This window comes from Schistocerca gregaria, chromosome 3, assembly GCF_023897955.1.
Source record: "Schistocerca gregaria isolate iqSchGreg1 chromosome 3, iqSchGreg1.2, whole genome shotgun sequence".
Taxonomy (NCBI): domain Eukaryota; kingdom Metazoa; phylum Arthropoda; class Insecta; order Orthoptera; family Acrididae; genus Schistocerca; species Schistocerca gregaria.
Window position 1 is genome coordinate 936,772,515 of NC_064922.1, and position 18,694 is coordinate 936,791,208.

An 18,694-nucleotide genomic window follows, 5' to 3' on the forward strand; every position below is an offset into this window, starting at 1 on the left:
TGCTAAATTTGTGATCCCGCGATGCCTCAGAACATGTCCTACCAACCGGTCCCTTCTTCTCGTCAAGTTGTGCCACAAACTCCTCTTCTCCTCAGTTCTATGCAATACCTGCTCAATAGTTATGTGATTTACCCATCTAATCTTCAGCATTCTTCTGTAGCACCAGATTTCGAAAGCTTCTATTCTCTTGCTGTCCAAACTATTTATCGTCGATGTTTCACTTCCATAGATTAGATTAGATTAATACTTGTTCCATAGATCATGAATACGACACTTCGTAATGATGTGGAACGTGTCAGGTTAATAATAGATGTCTGTACAAGAAATTACATTACACAAAATATTGCATGACACTAATGATTAAGTTTGTATTTTTTTTTTTTTTACTTAGTTTATATCTAAAAATTCAGCCAATGAGTAGAAGGAGTTGTCATCTAGAAATTCTTTTAATTTATTTTTAAATGTTAGTTGGCTATCTGTCAGGCTTTTGATGCTGTTTGGTAGGTGCCCAAAGACTTTTGTGGCAGCATAATTTACCCCTTTCTGTGCCAAAGTCAGATTTAACCCTGCATAGTGAAGATCATCCTTTCTCCTGGTGTTATAGGTATGCACACTGCTATTACTTTTGAATTGGGTTGGATTATTATCAACAAATTTCATAAGGGAATATATATACTGTGAGGTTACTGTGAGGATCCCTAGATCCTTAAATAGATGTCTGCAGGATGACCGTGGGTGGGCTCCAGAAATTATTCTGATTACACGTTTTTGTGCAATGAATACTTTTCTACTCAACGATGAATTACCCCAGAATATGATGCCATACGAAAGCAGTGAATGAAAGTAGGCATAGTAAGCTAATTTACTGAGATTCTTATCACCAAAATTTGCAATAACCCTAATAGCATACGTAGCTGAACTCAGACGTTTCAGCAGACCATCAATGTGTTGCTTCCAGTTTAACCTCGCATCAATGGACACACCTAAAAATTTTGAAAATTCTACCTTAGCTACAGACTTCTGTTCAAATTCTATATTTATTACTGGAGTTGTGCCATTTACTGTACGGAACTGTATATACTGTGTTTTATCAAAATTTAAAGAGAGTCCGTTTGCTGAGAACCACTTAATAATTTTGTGAAAAACATCATTTACAATTACATCACTTAGTTCTTGGTTTTTGGATGTTATTACTATACTTGTATCATCAGCAAAAAGAACTAACTTTGCATCTTCATCAATGTGGAATGGTAAGTCATTAATGTATATCAAGAACAGTAAAGGACCTAAGACCAAACCCTGTGGGACCCCGTGCTTGATAGCACCCCAGTTTGAGGAATCAGCTGTTGTTTTAACATTACACGAACCACTTATTTCAACTTTCTGCATTCTTCCAGTTAAGTATGAATTAAACCATTTGTGCACTGCCCCACTCAAACCGTAATGATTTAGCTTATCTAAAAGAATTCCATGATTTACACAATCAAAGGCCTTTGAGAGATCACAAAAAATACCAATGGGTGATGTCCGGTTATTCAGAGCATTTAATATTTGATCAGTGAAAGCATATATAGCATTTTCTGTTGAAAAGCCTTTCTGAAAACCAAACTGACATTTTGTTAGTACTTTATTTTTACAAATATGGGAGGCTACTCTTGAATACATTACTTTCTCAAAAATTTTTGATAGAGCTGTGAGAAGAGAGATTGGGCGGTAGTTGTTGACATCCGACGTATCCCCCTTTTTATGCAATGGTTTTACAATGGCATATTTCAGTCTATCAGGGAAAACACCCTGCTCCAAAGAGCTATTACATACGTGGCTGAGAATCCTACTTATCTGTGGGGAACAAGCTTTAAGTACTTTGCTGGAAATGCCATCAATTCCGTAAGAGCTTTTACTTTTCAGTGAGTTTATTATTTTACTGATTTCAGAGGGAGAGGTTGGTGGAATTACAGTTGTTTCAAACTGCGCAGGTATGGCCTCTTCTATTAATAGCCTTGCCTCTTCTAGTGAAGATCTAGATCCTATTTTCTCCACAACATTTAAAAAATGATTATTCAAAATATTTTCAATTTCTGATTGTTTGTTAGTGCACTTGTCATTCAGTTTTATTGCACTAAAGTCTTCCTGTGCTCTTGGTTGCCCTGTTTCCCTTTCAATAATATTCCAAATTGCTTTAATTTTATTATCAGAGTTACTGATCTCAGACATGATACACATGCTTCTAGACTTTTTAATAACTTTTCTTAGTACCGCACAATAGTTTTTATAATATTGAACAATTTCGGGGTCAGTACTCCCTCTTGCTGTTAGATACAGTTCTCTTTTACGGTTGCAAGATATTCTTATTCCTTTAGTTAGGCAAGGTTTTTTATATGTTTTCTTGGAATTATGTTTAACTATTTTCTTGGGAAAACAATTTTCAAATACCCTTAAAAATGTATTGTGAAATAAGTTATATTTCAAGTTTGCATCGGGTTCCTTATACACTTCATCCCAGTCTAGCTGCTGTAGGCTTTCCCTAAAGTTTGCAATATTTATAATGTTAATTGAACGCACTGCTTTGAAAGTCTGATTTATTATACTGCATGGAGCTATGTCATGTACTGTAACAAGCTGTGCACTATGATCTGAAAGACCATTCTCAACAGGATAAGCATTTATGTCCTTAAACTTATCTTGGTCTATAAAAAAGTTATCTATCAATGTACTGCTGTTCTTTGTTATCCGAGTAGGAAAATCAATGACGGAGCTCAAATTGAAAGAACTGAGTAATACTAAAAGGTCATTCTTCCTATTACACTCTTTCAGGGAATCAACATTGAAATCCCCCCAAATGATAATTTGCTTCCCCCTGTCTGACAGATAGCACAACAAAGCATCCAAGTTTTCTAGAAATAGCTGGAAATTCCCTGAGGGGGACCTATACACTGTTACAATTATGAAAGTGCCATCATGGCTATACTCCATAAAAATACTTTCAGAAACGACTTCCTGACACTTAAATCTATAATCGATGTTAACAAATTTCTCTTCTTCAGAAACGCTTTCCTTGCTATTGCCAGTCTACAATTTATATCTTCTCTACTTCGACCATCATCAGTTATTTTGCTCCCCAAATAGCAAAACACCTTTACTACTTTAAGTGTCTCATTTCCTAATCTAATTCCCTCAGCATCACCCGACTTAATTCGACTACATTCCTTTATCCTCGTTTTGCTTTTGTTGATGTTCATCTTATATCCTCCTTTCAAGACAATGTCCATTCCGTTCACCTGCTCTTCCAGGTCCTTTGCTGTCTCTGACAGAATTACAATGTCATCGGCGAACCTCTAAGTTTTTATTTCTTCTCCATGGATTTTAATACCTACTCCGAATTTTTCTTTTGTTTCCATCACTGCTTGCTCAATATACAGATTGAATAACATCGGGGAGAGGCTACAACCCTGTCTCACTCCCTTCCCAACCACTGATTCCCTTTCATGATCCTCGACTCATAACTGCCATCTGGTTTCTGTACAGATTGTAAATAGCCTTTTGCTCCCTGTATTTTACCCCTGCAACCTTTAGAATTTGGAAGAGAGTATTCCAGTCAGCATTTTCAAAAGCTTTCTCTAAGTCTACAAATGCTAGAAATGTAGGTTTGCCTTTCCTTGATCTTTCTTCTAAGGTAAGTTGTAAGGTCAGTATTGCCTCACGTGTTCCAATATTTCTACGGAATCCAAACTGATCTTCCCCGAGGTCGGCTTATACCAGTTTTTCCATTCGTCTGTAAAGAATTCGCATTAGTATTTTGCAGCTGTGACTTATTAAACTGATAGTTCGGTAATTTTCACATCTGTCAACACCTGCTTTCTTTGGGATTGGAGTTATTATGTTCTTCTTGAAGTCTGAGGGTATTTCGTCTGTCTCATACATCTTGCTCATCAGATGGTAGAGTTTTGTCAGGACTGGCTCTCCCAAGGCCGTCAGTAGTTGCAATGGAATGTTGTCTACTCCGGGGGCCTTGTTTTGACTCAGGTCTTTCAGTGCTCTGTCAAACTCTACATGCAGTATCGTATCTCCCATTTCATCTTCATCTACATCCTCTTCCATTTCCATAATATTGTCCTCAAGTACATCGCCCTTGTATAGACCCTCTATATACTCCTTCCACCTTTCTGCTTTCCCTTCTTTGCTTAGAACTGGGTTTCCATCTGAGCTCTTGATGTTCATACAAGTGGTTCTCTCATCTCCAAAGGTCTCTTTAATTTTCCTGTAGGCAGTATCTATCTTACCCCTAGTGAGATAAGTCTCTACATCCTTACATTTGTCCTCTAGACATCCCTGCTTAGCCATTTTGCACTTCCTGTCGATCTCATTTTTTAGACGTTTGTATTCCTTTTTGCCTGCTTCATTTACTGCATTTTTATATTTTCTCATTTCATCAATTAAATTCAATATTTCTTCTGTTACCCAAGGATTTCTACTAGCCCTACTTGATCCCCTGCTGCCTTCACTACTTCATGCCTCAAAGCTACCCATTCTTCTTCTATTGTACTTCTTTCCCCCACTGCTGTCAATTGTTCCCTTATGCTCTCCCTGAAACTCTGTGCAACCTCTGGTTTAGTCAGTTTATCCAGGCCCTATCTCCTTAAATTCCCACCTTTTTGCAGTTTCTTCAATTTTAGCCTGCAGTTCATAACCAATAGATTATGGTCAGATTCCACATCTGCCACTGGAAATGTCTTACAATTTAAAAACTGGTTCCTAAATTCCTAAATCTCTGTCTTACCATTATATAATCTATCTGATACCTTTTAGTATCTGCAGGGTTCTTCCATGTATACAACCTTCTTTCATGATTCTTAAACCAAGTGTTAGCTATGATTAAGTTGTGCTCTGTGCTAAATTCTACCAGGCGGCTTCCTCTTTCATTTCTTATCCCCAATCCATATCCACCTACTATGCTTCCTTCTCTCCCTTTTCCTACACTCGAATTCCAGTCACCCATGACTATCAAATTTTCGTCTCCCTTCACTATCTGAATAATTTCTTTTATCTCATCATACATTTCATCAATTTCTTCATCATCTGCCGAGCTAGTTGGCATATAAACGTGTACTACTGTAGTAGGCATGGGCTTTGCGTCTATCTTGGCCACAATAATGCATTCACTATGCTTTTTGTAGTAGCTTACCCGCACGCCTATTTTTTTTATTCATTATTAAACCCACTCCTGTATTACCTCTATTAGATTTTGTATTTATAACCCTATATTCACCTGACCAAAAGTCTTGTTCCTCCTGCCACCTATCGTCACTAATTCCCACTATATCTAACTTTAACCTATCCATTTCCCTTTTCAAATTTTCTAACCTACCTACTCGATTAAGCGATCTGACATTCCTCGCTCCAATCCATAGAACGCGTTTTCTTTCTCCTGATAACAACGTCCTGTTGAGTAGTCAACGCCCGGAGATCCTAATGGGGGACTATTTTACCTCCAGAATATTTTACCCAAGAGGATGCCACCATCATTTAACCATACAGTAAAGCTGCATGCCCTCGGGAAAAATTACGGTTGTGGTTTCCCCTAGCTTTCAGCCATTTGCAGTACCGGCACAGCAAGGCCATTTTGATTATTGTTACAAGGCCAGATCAGTCAGTCATCCAGACTGTTGCCCCTGTAACTACTGAAAAGGCTGCTGTCCCTCTTCATCAACCATACATTTGTCTGGCCTCTCAACAGATACCCCTCTGCTGTTGTTGCACCTACGGTACGACCATCTGTATCACTTAGGCACCCAAGCCTCCCCACCAACGGCAAGGTCCATGATTCATGGGGGGATGTCTGCTGTTCTTGAGGATTGTTCGAAGGATTCTCTCACATGGAAAAATCTAATTCCATGTTTATCCAGCGTAGAAAATTGTTCGAATTTTTGTCGCAAATATAGATTACTATTGGATGAGGAAAGAAGGGACTGTGTAGACTGTGGTGGTGCAAAGTGTGTAAAACTCAGTAAGAACAGTTTCGATGCTGAAATACCATTTACAGTTTCATTGTGGACAGTGTGGGAAACAAACGAGCATAAGGAAGAATACATGGTTCTTCCAGACTATCCATCCAGACCACTGTAATGGACTTTCACATGATGACAACATCAACGACGAATAAGGTAACTCGTCTACTTTTCAATTACAAGTATTTTTGTAACGGTCTTCATTTGTTGTTGCTGTAGCGACCGGCGTAAACTAACTCATAACGCCTGCCACCAGAGTCACATGATCGATTTGCGATCGCACGTTCGATATGTATCATTTGGACAACACAACTTCAATAGGCAATCATTCTTGGAAATTACCGAAAGCGTAGTTGCCAGCCTGAGCTGGCCTCGTCTGCATCTGACAGCATGAATAGAAAGTTGGGCAAGCTGACGTCTGCGATCTTTCTCAGAAGACTGCAAGGAAACTATCAGTTAAAGATTGATTGATTGATTTTTATTGTTGTAGAGACCTCAGAGATCCTCTGAGTCATTACAAAAGTCAATATTACACAGTCTAAATGTTACACAAATAATTACAAAAACAAGAAAAATATTACACAATATAAATATTACACAAATAATTACGGTACCTTCACACAAATACAAAACAGAGAAACGTCTGGTACAGATTGATATTGCATAGTAAATTTAGCCAATTACAGACTTACTCATATATTGAAGCATATAAAAACTGATGACAAAGTGTAGTCATACCATATTCTTTGCCTCCCTTAAAAATTGATCAGTTTCATAAATGCTGAGCTCAAGAAGAAATTCTTTTACTCTTTTTTTGAATTGTTGAATTGGAAGATCCCTGATATGTTGAGGTATGGCATTAAAAAATTTTATGGACTTCTATAAGAAGCACTTTTGTGTTTTTTTATAGTTACATTGGAAAGAAACTAGGTCCTGCTTCTTTCTTGTGTTATAATTATGTCGCATTTCATACTGATGATAACTCAGATAGTTTTCTTTAATATGCATTGCACACTGTAGTATAAATATTGATGGCAGTGTCACAATCTGTAATTTCTTAAAGCTTGGCCTACAGTGAGCTTTGGGTGCCAAGCTACATATCAGTCTTAGGCATCTGATGCTCGCATATCTTGTAGGTTAATTCGTCAGCTTTGTTAATGCTCATAGTTAATGTGATATTTCGATATTACTGCAAGAAATTCTTTAAAACTGTGTGCCCGACCGAGACTCGAACTCGGGACCTTTGCCTTTCGCGGGCAAGTGCTCTACCATGTGAGCTACCGAAGCACGACTCACGCCTGGTACTCACAGCTTTACTTCTGCCAGTATCCGTCTCCTACCTTCCAAACTTTACAGAAGCTCTCCTGCGAAACTTTCTTTCAGGAGTGCTAGTTCTGCAAGTTTTGCATGAGAGCTTCTGTAAAGTTTGGAAGGTAGGAGACGGATACTGGCAGAAGTAAAGCTGTGAGTACCGGACGTGAGTCGTGCTTCGGTAGCTCAGATGGTAGAGAACTTGCCCGCGAAAGGCAAAGGTCCCGAGTTCGAGTCTCCTTCGGGCACACAGTTTTAATCTGCCAGGAAGTTTCATATCAGCGCACACTCCACTGCAGAGTGAAAATCTCATTCTAGAAATTCTTTAAGTTTGCAGCAAGAAATAAGGGTCGCTATGAATTTGCATTTCATGCATATTATGTTATATCTTGCCTCATATGAAATATAAAAACAAACTGAATTATTATTTAAAGTTGGAGGGATCTGTCTGCAGTCTCGAGAAAATGGAATGTAGCCTATATACACGACTCCGTCATGAAAGCACGCACCAGCGAAAAAGCCAGAAAGAAATAGTTATAAATGCCACTTATCAGATAAACCATTAGAGGTCTCCCAAACCAGATTTTGGTAAATGATAGCAGCACACAAAATGCAGAGTATTTTGCAATATGATTAATACGCGAAACTTTCCTATCCGTAGTGATAATCGAGCAACTACAGATTTTTTCCAGAGAAATAATGTAATTTTTAAGGACCATCGATGGCTGGTGAAATGAGAATTGCTGTGAGTTTTGTGACACTATAAGCGAAGTTACGCGTTTACTTTATTCTGAGAATGGGCTGTTCCATAAACTACTGACCTGAATTGGCCTCATTTACTAGTTTAATGGCACACCATTTCATGATTCTGTCGCATTTTTAACTGTGTTAGAATGTTAATGAGATGAATATTTGCTAACTGTGCTGTGTTTTCAGAAAAGAAGCAGATTTTAGCATGACAACAAGAGAAGTAATGTGTTACGCAAAACTGCTGATAGTCCCTCGTGAATTCACCTCTCCTTAACTACCTCCTCGGCATGGCTGATAGCTAGAGACCTGCGCTGTGGTACAACATTTCAAATAACTTCTTTTTTTTCAGCATTTTGGCGTAGACTCCGTCGGATTTAAATTATGGTGACATGGACTAAGCCTGATTAAACTATATCCTTTAGCGTCAGCCAGTTTGTTGACCTGGTCTATTAACGCCGCCTTATACATGCTACGATCAACTTTATCCACTTGAACAGTTCTTTGTACCCAGAGCGAAATATCCGCTTTCATCCACAAGATTGTTTTAGCTGTATCCATCACAACAGAGTGGTATGGCGCAATGTTCATTATTGTAGTCGAATTTGGAGGAATATTTTGCAGCAGCAAAGCCATATAATGTGTTCTTTCCGCTTTCATTGTGAATCTTATGTTTTCAGACGTGGTGCACAGTTTTTATTAATACATATACAACACAAAACACTTGTTCACAATACCTGATGATGGCACAACACTTCAGCGCCAGAAAATACCATGCTCCAACAAGAGGTGATGAATGTCTATTATAGATGCCACAGTCTAACATAACATTCGCGACTCTCAGTGCCGTAAAAGTTGTTATCGTTTGACAGATGGAGCGACACTAACCCTCCAAGCGGCGAGTATGTTGCTGAACATCAGATGCGTCGTAATCATGTTGTTTTTGTTGTTGTCTTCAGTCCTGAGGCTGGTCTGATGCAGCTCTCCATGCTACTCTATCCTGTGCAAGCTTCTTCGTCTCCCAGTACCTACTGCAACCTACATCCTTCTGAATCTGTGTAGTGTATTCATCTCTTGGTCTCCCTCTATGATTTTCACCCTCCACACTGCCCTCCAATACTAAATTGGTGATCCCTTGATGCCTCAGAATATGCCCTACCAACCGATCCCTTCTTCTAGTCAAGTTGTGCCACAAATTTCCTTTCTCTCCAATTCTGTTCAATACCTCCTAATTAGTTATGTGATCTGCCCATCTAATCTTCAGCCTTCTTTTGTAGCACCACATTTCGAAAGCTTCTATTCTCTTCTTGTCTAAACTAATTATCGTCCATGTTTCACTTCCATACATGGCTACACTCCATACAAATACTTTCAGACATGACTTCCTGACACTTAAATCTATACACAACGTAAACAAATTTCTCTTCTTCAGAAACGCTTTCCTTGCCATTGCCAGTCTACATTTTATATCCTCTCAACTTCGACTATCATCAGTTATTTTGCTCCCCAAATAGCAAAACTCATTTACTGCTTTAAGCATCTCATTTCCTCGTCTGATACCATCAGTATCACCCGATTTAATTCGACTACATTCCATTATCCTCATTTTGCTTTTATTGATGTTCATCTGATATCCTCCTTTCAAGACACTGTCCATTCTGTTCAGCTGCTCTTCCAGGTCCTTTGCTGTCTCTGACAGAATTTCAATGTCATTGGCGAACCTCAAAGTTTTAGTTTCTTCTCCGTGGATTTTAATTCCTACTCAAAATTATTTCGCACCATATTTTTTTCTAAATTTCTCTTAAATTTTTCTAAATAGTTTTACAGTTTATTTTGATCTTCACGGGCTGCAGTCTTTTCACAAATAATATGACTTTTTAAAATGTACTTGTTTACTACAGTTAGTACACCAGTTCTTGGAAGCATGCCAGATTCCTTGTATTTTGCTCCACAAATGATTCTTATGGCCTTTTTCTAATGTAGCAATAGCTTACTTAGATTTGTTGTGGTTTTTGTACTCCAAATTTCTATTCCATTAATCAGCCAAGAGAAAAATAAGGTGTGGTATGCAGTTTTAGGACAACAGTGTCTTTGCAGAATTAGCTTATATTGTTTGCAAATATATTCTAAGGCAACTTACATGCTGGAGTGTCAACATGTTTGTCCCGTTTTAGATTGCTTTGAATTGTTCAACCAAGGGATTTTGCACTATACTCTTTTTTTTACTAATACATGGCCTATTTATGGTTTAATTTCATCATGAAAACGACACTTGTTGAGCTCCATGAGACATGTTTCACTGATGGTTACATTTAAGAGGCTTTCATTAAAGCATTGAACAATTTCATTTTTCATATTATTACTCTAGTTTGTTAAATGATTCCACGTTACACATGATACATGTATCGTATGGGTCATTCCGTGTCAAGTCGCCTAGGGGCCCCACTAAACCATCTCCAGTTTCGATGAAATTTCTACAGGATGTACACATAGACTGGCAATTTCACGTGAAATCACTCAGTGGCCATTGCCCTTATGTCACAGAATTTTTCTGAAAATTTGGTGTGAGAATGTACATAATGAGTGGGGTTAAACTATTTTTTCTGGAATTTTTTGACCAAAATTGTAATTAGGAGACTATTTTGAAATGTGGGCCCCTTCTACCAACTGGCATTGAGAAACAAAGTGCCTTGTAAATTTGTAACCACTATAACTTTTTTATTTATGAATCAATTTTATTCAATTTGGTGTCATTGGAAAGTAAAACAATAGAGCTATAATAAAGAATTATTAAAGTGCAAAAATGTTTGAAAATTTGTAATTAATGTAATTTGTCATCAATATTTTTGCTAATTTCAGGAATTTTTTTCAGCAGAATCACAAGTTTCACCATCTGAATTTTTGTTTCAAATAATTCCTACTGCCATATTTTTCAACATAAAAAATCAGATGGGTATTTGTCCTCTATTATTAGATCTTATCGTTTTTCAATAATGCTGTAATAATTAATTACTTCAAATAGCTAATCAACAATGCAAGAAACAACAATGAAAAATTCAGTCTAGCAGCAACACTCACATGCATCACAGACTGTGTGTTTTAGATTTTTGTGTGTCTGTTCACTTTCTATATCTAAAGGACTTTTTTGTCTTGATTTTGTTCTTCTTACATAAGCAGCCATTCTGTCTGGTAATTAGAGAACAAGGAATAGTTTCAAAACATCCAGTTCTTTTCTGCAACATACACAGTTGGTTAAAAATCACAGTGGAAAACAAATGTTCTTTAGGTTTTGTGTCAGCAGTTGTGTGTCAGAAGAAAAGTGGTAGCAGTGAAGAGTTTGATTTAATAGATATGTCAAAGCTGAATCAAGCTGATATTGAATTATTGAAGCTAAGAAGCACCTGCGAAAATATTGAGTGTGTTTGTTCTTCTCACAAAAGGCTCTATTTGGAAACATTTGAAGACAGACAAAGAATTTTCTGTGACCCTTTTAAGAAGCATGGTAGAAAGACTGCTAATAAATCTTTTAAACCTATTTCTTTAACCATGGTAAGGAAATATAAAACCCTTGGACTCATCCCAGGTGCCAAGCTGTGCGTAACATGCCGTAAGGACATTTTATCTTCTATGGGGGATAAGTTGAACATCAATAATATACAGCAGATCTGTCTACAGCTCTTCAAAAACTTAATGAAAGTTGTTAATTACTTTAAATTTCACCATTTAAAGCTACCAAGAGGCCACAAGACAGGCGTCCAGAATACATTTGATCCAAGTCTTGTCGCTTAGCTTTAAAATTCCAGCAAAGAGCATCAGAAGTGCAACATTATCCAGTGATCAATGGTTCTGAAAAAAAACTGGCAGTGCTGAATGTAAAGACTGTAATATTTTAATGTAAAAACTTAAAAGAGAAATTCAGCAGAAGTTCTGTTAAAGAAAAACTACAAATACTTACCATAGCACCAACTTCATGGGGTAAAGAAAAAATCCAAATGTTTTTAACACTACCGAATACATGGTAAAGAAATCGAGAGTATTGCTAAAAGAAGATGGTATTTTATCAAAAGGGAGTTATAAAGTGGGAAACAATACATAAGGATGTGGAAAAACGTGTCCAGAATTTTTACTGTGAAGATGATATAAATCGCATTTCTGCTAATAAAAAAAACTGTCTGTCTGTCCCTTCAGAAAATGGCAAAAGAGTGTATAAGACAAAAAGACTAATTTTACATAATCTGAAAGATGTATACTTAGCTATCAGAGAAAAATACCCTGAAGATAAAATTGGTTTTACTAAATTTTGTGAACTTAGGCCAAAAGAATGTGTTACTGTAAACACTTGTGGAATGCATAATGTATGTTTATGCATGTATCACCAAAATGTAAAACTATTAATGCATGCTGCACATGTGAAAGAACTGTACATTGAACTTCTACAGAAACTTGTTTGCAATCTGGAAAACGAGGAGTGCTCTTCTCAGTGTCCTGACTAATATGAACTGTGCATTTTTTGTTTCTTTTCTTTTTTTTTTTTTTTTTTTTGAGCTGGAGTCCTTACAAGATTGTGAAAATGTTGTATTCAAACAATGGATGCTAACTGATCGACCTAAACTGGAGACATTAATGAAGACGACTGATTAATTTGTTGAGTATCTCATGAAAAAACTTCAGAACTTAACACAACATCATTATATATCAAAATCTCAGAGTCACTACTTCCAATTGAGCAAAGAAACCCTCTCTGATACTACATGCATCATCATAGTGGATTTTGCAGATAACTATACCTGTTTACTTCAGGATTCTGCACAAGGACTTCACTGGCAGAACATTCAAGTCACCCTTCATCCTTTTGTGGCATACTTTAAAACAGATGATTGCATTAAGTCAATGTCATTGTGTTGTATAAGTGACTGTTTGCAGCATGATACAAACACATTCTATGTTTTCCAGAAAGCTGCTCTCACTTATGTACTGGAACAATTACTAAACATCCAGCATGCAATGTACTTCAGTGATGGCAGTTCTGCACAATATAAAAACTTGAAGAACTTTTTTAATTTGTGCCATCACAAGATCATGGAGTAACTGCAGGATGGCATTTTTTGCCACTACTCATGGCAAAAATGCATGTGATGGAGTTGGTGGTACTGTTTAGCAACAAGAGCAAGTTTACAGCATCCATATGACAGGCACATTTAAAGTCCAAAAGATCTGTTTACAATTGTCAAAACTCGTGTTCCAGGAATAGAAACCTTTATGTGACAACAGAGAAGATAACAAAGTTTACAAACATGTTACAAAAACGATATGAGACTGGTTCTTCCATTCCTGGGACAAGACTGAATCATTTTTTCAAACCACTGAATGAAAAGAAGTTGCTGATAAAGCATGTTTCATCACCTACTAAATTCATTCAAGTTTCTCATGGGATTCGAAACACTGCCTCTAACACAATTAAAAAGAAACATTTGTCACAGCTATCTACAATAACCAGTGGTGGCTTGGAAAAAATCAAGAGATAACTGAACACGAAGATGCAAAAGTCAAGTTCATGAGTCCAAGTGGCCTTTCCCCAACTTATTCATGGCCACTTCACACTGATGTTTGCTGAATACTTTATGAAAACATTTTAATTATTTTGCCTGCTCCTAGTGCAAGCACAAGTACTGGTTGTTTATATACTTTTGAATCAGACATAATATTGTCCATTGAAAAATTTCCTTTCTGATTTTTTATGTTGAAATGTATGACAGTAGGAATTCTTTGAGACAAAATTTAAAATGGTGAAAGTTGTGATTTTGATGAAAAAAATTCATGAAGTTCATAAAATGTTTTTTGAAAAATGACATAAATTACAGATTTGCACGTATTTACATGCACAGTTGCAGCATTTTTATAGTTTAGTGATATAGTTGGTCATTTTATCTTTCTAATGACACCAAATTGAATAAAATTGATTTATAAATAAGGGAGTTATAGTAGTGAAAACTTTCAATGTACCTTTCGTACCGATGCCAGATGGAGAAAATGCTAGATATTTCAAAATTGTCCCCTGACTATAGTTTTCCTCTAAAAAATCTGAAAAAATTATTGTTTCACTTTCTATTTATGTACTTTCTTACACAAAATTTGTACAAATATCTTGACATGATGGCAATGGGATTTCTTTGTTTTGAGTGATTTTAAATGAAATGAGTCAGACCTTACATGAAGAACTGCCAAATGACAGCTTCGTAAGCAGTATGGTGGGGCCACTAGCCACCTTTACATAAAGGCCCCTTTTTTTAAAATTCCGACTGAAATAAATAAATGATCAACTTTGTTTTATCATTGTTCAGGGTCTAAAAGACCTGTCATGCTGAAACTTTGTGATCCAGTTCAATGTTTTTGGTACAATAGCTTAGTTGTCGTACAAAAGGTCAAATTATGGTAAATTAATCATAGTATGCTATCAAAATGGCTCATAAATCTTGTCATACAAAATTTTGGCTATACTTTATTGCCTTGTATCTACTGAAAGAGTAACTTTCTGAAGCTAATACTTTAGTTATCTGCATCCTGCCAGCATCTCATAAAGCTCTGCAAGTGTCAACCAGATTGCTCAAATAATAACGGAGTTATTTAAGTTCAAAGTGTGCTAAAAAATTTAATCAGTCAATTTTGATCACTTTCAAAAGGTCATATTTCGAAAGGTATCACTCAAATGTTTCTCAGCACCACTGAAAAGTGCTCACCATGTTTGTTCAGAAAAAGTTGTTTTTATTTTGGGGCAGACCAGTTTAGTGTCAAAAATGTTTAGTGTCAACAGTGGAGTTTAGTAACATGCTTAAAAAATCAGTGTGAAGCACATTCTTGTGTAGTGAAGTGTGTTCATATGTTGTATGTGCCTTTTAAAATGATGTAAAGTGTGTTGTCATTACAGGATAAACATCTTTTTTCGGTAAGTAAAAATTACTTCTACTTTATCTAATATTGAAATGAATGGCAATTGGAAGCATAAATTTAATACTAGTGTAATGGATGTCAACAAGGTTTCAGTACCATGGGTCATTGGCCTTGCAATTAATTTGGGATGTCATCTGAAAACATACACACATCAACAAGGCTTCATTCCAATCAAAGAATTTTCAGTAGAGTAACAGGAATTAATAAACCAAAGAAGTGAGATATGTCTTATTGAAAATGCACAAATATGCTTTTATTACAAAGCAATACTTGTGGACAAATATGACTTTCTATAGAGATCTTGTTGTAATCCTTTCAGCACAAAGAACCATTCTGTGAAAAAGGGTTTATGGATTGTGTATATGGAAACAGCAAAATAATTTCAAGCCATGACTAAGAGCAATGTGAAACCTGGTCAGAAGATCTGTCCAACTTTCAGAAAACAATTTTTAGCAAAGAAAGCAGAAAAATCACAGTCAACTTCAAACTTCAGAAGATGAAGCAATCCAGAAGTCTCAATTGTCTAACTGCTTTTGGGGTCTTCCCTCTAAAATTTCAGAGAGTATCAAATGGGAATGTGAAAGGTTATGCAAAACGAAAAATAAACGAAGCTCAAGAGGCAACTGCGAATAACATACCTGCTGCTGAAGGATTCACCCCAAAAGATCTTCAAACACCTAGTACAAGCAAGAAATGTCCTAATTGTGAAGATTATAAGCAGGTGATTAAAGAATTGATAGAGAAGTAGCAATTGTCAATGCAGCCAGAAAAATTGCAAATACTGACATTAGTACCACAAGGCTGGACTATAAAAGATGCAATGTGTGGCAAGAAGATTCCAGATGCCATAAAATAAAGAGTGGTAACATTTTTTCAGTATGAAGAATTTAGCCGAATTTGTCCATGTAAAAAAAGACTGTATCAATTAGAATAGAAGGAAAGAAAGTTTTGATGCAATAATACCTTCTTCCGAATAATTTGATAGAAATGTTTGCTGCATATCAATGTCAGCATTGGAGTTTCCAAATTTTGCAAATTGAGGCCACAATGGTGCATCACTGTGGGTGCTGCAGGAACTAACTCAGTCTGTGTTTACACTTTACTCCAAATTGTGAAACTGATGCTCACAAGCACTCCCATTAAAGAAGATTATAAGAGTCTGATTGCTAAAACAGTGTATGATTTGGAATCCAAAGACTGCATGCTTCATTTCTGTGAAATCTGTCCGGGAAAACAACTACTGGGACAGTTTTTAGAAAGTAGTTTTGAAGAGAGTGATCCAGATGATACCATAGAGTTCAAACAGTAGGCGCACACTGATAGAGATACATTAGAAACCAAGTGGATGTCCACTGAGGATATTATTGAAGGTCTGATTTCAAAAATTGACAAACTTTCCACTCATCATTATGTTGCAAAGCACAAGAGCAACCACCTAAAATGCATAAAAGAAAGCTGTAAGCCAACTGAACTGATCATATTAATGGACTTTACTGAAAATTATTCCTTCATTGTCCAGGATGCAGCTCAAGGTTTTCACTGGAACAACAGCCAAGCAACTTTACACCCCTTTGTTGTGTACTTCAGAAATAATTTGGACATTAGCAGTATCAGCTATTGCAATATAAGCAACAGCCTGAAACATGATGCAATCACTGTACATGCTTTTATAGTGAACTTAATAGAAGATCTGAAGTGTCTCCTTGGAAAAATCACTCACAGTTACTACTTCAGTGATGGGTCAGCAGCGCAGACAAAAACTTCAAAAATTTTCTAAATCTCTGCCACCATCAAAATAACTTTGGAATCTCAGCTGAATGGAACTTTTTTGCTAAAAGCCATGGAAAATCTCCATGTGATGGGATTGGAGATACTGTAAAGCATCTGGCAGCAAGAGCAAGCCTTCAGAGAGACCAACTGAGGACCAGATTTTGACACAAACTAAATTTTTAAATACTGTACAAAGAATATCACAGGAATTCAATTGATTTTTGTTTCAAAAGAAGAAATTGAAACATTAAAAACTGAGATAGTATTAGAGAGAATCGCCATTTTGTGCCATTAAATGAAAAGCAAGTTTTTATTAGAAGAATATCAAATGATACAAATTTTTTGTGGCAGATGTTGACCAAGGCCAAGCAACAGTTTACTTCAGAAATATTACAGCCTTACAAATGGGCCAATACATTCCCTGTATATATGACGGAAAATGGTGGATTGGTAATGTGTCTGAAGTTTCAGAAGAGGAAAGTTATGTTTTAGTCAGTTTCATGCACCCCTATAGACCTGCACATTCATTCTATTGGTCAGCTAGGCAGGATGCTTGTTGGATTCCAAACCATCACTTTGTTTCTGTCATACCAGCTCCATCAGCAACAATAATGGTCTGACATTATAGCTAGTTAGAATCAACTGTAATTGCTATTAGTAACAAATTTCAGCAAATGAATTAATAAGTATTGAAGTATTAGGCTTGGGAACCATAAAGAGTATGACCAGTACATGTATTTTTTAATGTAATATAAATATAAGTTTATTTGCTAAAAACAAACATTCCGAGACTTACCAAGCGGGAAAGCACCGGCAGACATGCACAATGAACAAAACACACAAACACACACACAGAATTACTAGCTTTCGCAACCGATGGTTGCTTCTTCAGGAAAGAGGGAAGGAGAGGGAAAGACGAAAGGATGTGTGTTTTAAGGGAGAGGGTAAGGAGTCATTCCAATACTGGGAGCGGAAAGACTTCCCTTAGGGGGAAAAAAGGACAGGTGTACACTTGCACACACACACATATCCATCCGCACATATACAGACACAAGCAGACATATTTAAAGCAAAGAGTAAGGGCAGAGATGTCAGTCGAGGCGGAAGTACAGAGGCAAAGAAGTTGTTGAAAGACAGGTGAGGTATGAGTGGCGGCAACTTGAAATTATACGGAGTCTACACCAAAATGGAGGTACTGTTGCTTGTTGGTGGACATTATGACAGCTGCCACCCATTCCATATCAAACGGTCCCTTCCCTACAGCCTAGGCCTCCGTGGCAAACAAATCTGCTCCAGTCCTGAATCCCTCGACCATTACACCAACAACCTGAAAACAGCTTTCGCATCCCGCAACTACCCTCCCGACCTGGTACAGAAGCAGATAACCAGAGCCACTTCCTCATCCACTCAAACCCAGAACCTCTCACAGAAGAACCCCAAAAGTGCCCCACTTGTGACAGGATACTTCCCGGGACTGGATCAGACTCTGAATGTGGCTCTCCAGCAGGGATACGACTTCCTAAAATCCTGCCCCGAAATGAGATCCATCCTTCATGAAATCCTCCCCACTCCACCAATAGTGTCTTTCCACCGTCCACCTAACCTTCGTAACCTCTTGGTTCATCCCTATGAAATCCCCAAACCACCTTCCCTACCCTCTGGCTCCTACCCTTGCAACCGCCCCCGGTGTAAAACCTGTCCTATGCACCCTCCCACCACCACCTACTCCAGTCCTGTAACCCGGAAGGTGTACATGATCAAAGGGAGAGCCACGTGTGAAAGCACCCACGTGATTTACCAACTGACCTGCCTACACTGTGATGCTTTCTATGTGGGAATGACCAGCAACAAACTGTCCATTGGCATGAATGGACACAGGCAGACAGTGTTTGTTGGTAATGAGGATCACCCTG

General features: G+C 37.3%; 1 long non-coding RNA gene across 2 annotated transcripts in view; it reads left to right on the forward strand.

Annotated features, from left to right (window-relative positions):
* The first annotated feature begins 486 nt into the window (after positions 1-486).
* LOC126355844 (uncharacterized) overlaps positions 487-18,694 on the forward strand; it is a 73,576-nt gene continuing 55,368 nt past the window's right edge. Inside the window, exon 1 of one of the 2 annotated variants that reach the window (XR_007565542.1) lies at positions 487-604. This is a non-coding gene — a long non-coding RNA (uncharacterized LOC126355844). Of the gene's footprint in view, positions 605-6,057; positions 6,162-18,694 lie in introns of those variants that run through there. The other variant, XR_007565543.1, reaches the window with a different exon arrangement.